The sequence below is a fragment of the Malus domestica genome, chromosome 03 (genome assembly GCF_042453785.1).
Source record: "Malus domestica chromosome 03, GDT2T_hap1".
Lineage (NCBI taxonomy): Eukaryota > Viridiplantae > Streptophyta > Magnoliopsida > Rosales > Rosaceae > Malus > Malus domestica.
Genome location: NC_091663.1, coordinates 13544418 through 13548913, shown reverse-complemented (window position 1 = coordinate 13548913; position 4496 = coordinate 13544418). Strand labels below are relative to the sequence as shown.

Below are 4496 nucleotides of genomic sequence, written 5' to 3'. Positions count from 1 at the left end.
GAGTCTTCCACAAATTCTCATTTTGTTGTTATCCTTCATTTGTCTCTGCACTACATTTTCTACACATACAATCAAATTTCAAAGAGCAAACAAAATTAAGAATAATGAAATAAAATTGACGAGTGAAAGCTAACAGACCTTGAGACTGAATTAGATTATGGTATTGAAATTTCGGCTTTATTAGCGCTGCATTCCAATTGGCTCGCTTGTTATTGTTGAAATTTCAATATTCTATATGGGTTCCTTAACTTTCTCGGCAGACAAACAGAAAGCAAAGAATAATCCAAGTAGATGAGAAATAGGAAAGAAAAATGTACTCACAAGTGTGGATTCAAGTTGATGTAATCAATTTGGATTTCACAAGATTTTAATAGACTTTTTTTAAGTGACAGATTTCAGAGGATTTTAAAAGATTCTCAATTCTATATGGATTTCGATAGATTTAAATGAATTTCTAATATAGATTTCTATTGATTTGTATGGATTTCTTTCGTAGATTTCTCAAGATTTATTAGTTGAATCTTACAACATAAAATGAAATAATGCACAAGAAACATAAACGTTTTGAAATAAAGGAGATCCATTAACAATAAATTTGAATTGTCAGCAAGCACAATCATGAATTCAAATACACAGAATAATAATGTAATCATAGTAGCTAAGCAATCAGATGAAATTCCAAATTCCAAGTTTCAAACATTGCCACAAAACCTTAACGCAGCCACAAAACCTAACATTACAAGAACATCATCAAAAATTCATCATTACCACACTAGAATTATTTGTGACTCGTTATCCTCCATTCACATTGTTATCATTGTGGGCATCTCTCCACATGTCCAAAGCTATATTATATCTCCGTTCATTAGCAATATTCTGTTGTTGTTCTTGTGTTTGAAAATCTTGGTCAATATCCCCTTTAGAAACTGACAATGGTGGAGACGAAGAAGATTCATCATCTGGTTCAAAAGGAAACTCATTCGATCTACACTCCTTGCGAAGAAAATTGTGCACTGCTACACAAGTTAATACTACCTCCGCTTGTGTTGCATATGGAAATGGAGGTGCAATCCTTAAAATAGGGAATCGTAATTTGAAAATATCAAATATCCTCTCGACAACATTTCTTAAAGAAGCATGATGAAGATTGAATAACTCTTTTTTATTTCTAGGCTCAGGACCCGAACCATTATACTTTTGGAGATGATATCGGATTCCTTGATAAGGAGGTAAGAAGTGACGTCGATTTGGAAATCCACATTCTACTATAAAAAATTTAGAAAACTTCATTTTAATCCTTGACAAAGATGACTTTTTGATTAAAACCATGAGTAAGATCAAAATCTAATTTTAGTCCCTTGATACATTAATAACCTCATTTATTAATCATATTTTGATTTTTTAATTATTTATCTTTTTTCTTTCTAATTTTTAATGTATTAATTTTATTTCATTATAATTTTTATTTTCATTTCATTCATCGTAATATATTTTGTGACAGCCCGTCCCTAATTTTAAGAATTTTTAAAGTTTTAATAAAGGATTTTACAAAAATGCCCTTTGAGGCACGCACATCATTCGAGGTTAATCGTTGTGTCGTGCCATCTAAGATTTGTTTTCTTGACATATCCTCGTAGTACTCGTCGTTACGGACGCGTGGGCGCAGACGGTTCGTGATTTGGAGTTATATCGAAGAAGTTATTAACGTTTGAAATTTGGAATTTTAAGGAATTATAATTTTAGTAAAATATAGAAATTCTTTTATGAAATTGGACGGCCCAGATTTATTGATGAATGAAATGGATGGTTGGGATGAGGGAAAGGTTTTTGGTGTGTGTATGTGTATGAGAAGAAGAAACAGAAAACAGAAAAGAAGAAGAGACTGGGCAGAAATGCCCAATCGGAGAAGAAGAAGATGAGAGCGAACCAGAAGAAGGGAGAGGAAGAAGCTGACCAATCAGGGGAAGGAAAGGAGGGAAAGGAGGGAGAGTGGTGCATGGGGGAACAGGAGAAACGGGTCGTCCTTGACCCGTGCGGTCGCGCGACCCGCGACTTCCAATCGGCGGGTTTTCGCCATTTTCGTCCAAATTTCCGACGAATTGAGTCAAGGTACCACTCCTAATCATCATCTAGGCCTTCCCTCTTCACGTTTCACCCCAAGAATCATTGAATTTCGTTGTGATTTCGCGAAGAACACCCCTACGGGTGCCGCGACCCTTTTGTTTAAATTCTCCAAATTTTGAAATGTTTTCTTTCAATTACTAACACATTTAGCATTCCTTTAGGACCTAGAACAAAGCCCAAGAGGTAATTGAGGCGTTGGAACAAGTTTGAAGGTCGAATTGGAAACACCCAAATTCTAGGGTTCTTCACGGTTTTGGTGAAATTGAAGCACTTCCAGGCCAAATTGGCCTTGGTCTCAGGTATGAAAGTTGTTCTACTCATTGAGATCTTCAAATCTGCAAATTTTGGTAATTTTTGGAAATAGTTGAATTTTCCGGCAAGCCGGGGCCGGCCAACCGCCACCCGCGGCGGCCCGCGCGGCGGCGCGTGGCCAATGGCCCGCCAATGTCATTATTAGCTTGTGATTAAGGTTCTAGGTTCTGTTTTGATAATTGATGGACGTAAATTGAATAATTGAACCTAAGTTGGTTACGATTCGTGGTTAGGTGAAAATGTGAATTGACGATCCGACCGTTGGATCGTCATCAAACTTTGATAAGTTGTAATACGTAATATTTGAGGATTATAGGAACTTACGGATTGGGAATCCGATTTACGGATCTTCCGGAATTGAAGTTGTAAGTTCATAAAATAGAATGTTAACCGTCACTTAGTTTTGGAAATTGACGGAGATCCGACCGTTGGATGGTAATGAAATTTTAGGATGTTGTCCTAGAGGTATATTGTGGACCTCTGGAAGTTACGGATTTGAAATCTGAATTGCAGATCATCCGGATCGAACTACGTAGTGACGTGTCTTATATAAGTTATGTATTCTATCGGCAGAATTTCTGAGGTTGGATTTGATTGTTGTTCTAGGCGCTAATCGTCATGACGCCTTGATGTACGGTGCTAGGGAGTTGTGGGCGAACTCCAGGTGAGTGGGCAGTTTTGTTTTTGTATTACCTTTATACTATTGATTTTTCCCAGAAAATGAATTTATATGAAGATATGCTTTAAAAATGCCATGCATAGAATTATTTGGAAAATGTGAATTTCATATGAGTTATATGATTGATATATGATGCATACATGTTACATGGTGCTGTGGAGGCACAGGTAAGTCAGGTGAGTTCATTTATTCATTGAATTGTTGTTGTTGAGATGTTTTGAGCTCATAACCTGCACCCTAGGTGTTAGTGCTTATATTATTCACCACACCGCACGCTCGCCTTGGATCCAAGTAGGTGGATGTCGTACAGACCATGTGAGGGTTCCAACATGCCAGTCGTACAGACCATTAGAGGGGTTCCGACTGGTGGGTGACCTTAGATATGCGCGCTGATGATATGATGAGAGAAGCACTAGAGCGTATTTTACACCTTTCATCGTATAGACTACCTTACGTAGTTCCGAGTGATGTGCAGAGTAGGGCCGTATAGGTCACTGTGGTGACTCCGACTTAGTGAGATATTGAGCTATTGAATTAATCGTATAGGACCAACTGCAGGGTCTCCGATTGATTCCTTATTTCACCTGATTTATATTTTGATTTATGGCATGGCATGTTTTTCTCGAAAAATGTTAAAGATTTGGGATTCAAGCTTTGAGATTTCATATGGTTATATATATATATATATATATATATTTCTGAAAAGTGTTAAAGGTTTGAGATTTGAGATTTTTGCTTATATATATGTTTATATATATGCTATTTTCTGGAAAAGTATACAGGTTTTACGGTGAGGGGTTAGAAATGTTTTAAATGAAAAGTTTTCGAAAAACTTTGTTTTACTGACCCACTTAATTTTGTTTTGCGCCCCTCCAGGTTCAAGTTAGCAGAGCTTTGGTGGCCACGAGGAATCCAACGGTGTTCTGATAGAATTCACAAAAGTAGGACTCACCCTCGGGTGTGTTATCTTAGTAATTGGAAATTTTTTTAAAGCTTCCGAACTGTGTAAATGGTTACGTCACTCTCACGTGACGGCCAGCACGCCCTCCTTCGGGACGGGGTGTGTCATATTTTGTTGTGAACATTTAGATAAACTAATTTTTGTTATACAATATATTTTGATGTACTTTATCTTCTTCATTTAGGTATATTAAATTCATTATAATATATTTCGGTGCATACATTTAGGTACACACATTTCAGTACATACATTTCGATACAAACATTTAGGTACATTAATTCAATATAATACATTTTCGGTACTAACATTTCAGTGCATACATTTCGGTACATACATTTAGGTACATTAATTTAATATTAATACATTTCGGTGCATATATTTAGGTACATACATTTCGGTACTAACATTTAAATATATTAG

General features: G+C 36.3%; 1 long non-coding RNA gene across 1 annotated transcript; it reads left to right on the top strand.

The window, feature by feature from the left end:
- Positions 1-1877: 1877 nt before the first annotated feature.
- On the top strand, positions 1878-4185 carry LOC139194071 (uncharacterized). The gene is made up of 4 exons (XR_011578788.1): positions 1878-2109; positions 2286-2423; positions 3043-3100; positions 3992-4185. It is a non-coding gene; the product is annotated as an uncharacterized lncRNA (long non-coding RNA).
- Positions 4186-4496: the final 311 nt, after the last annotated feature.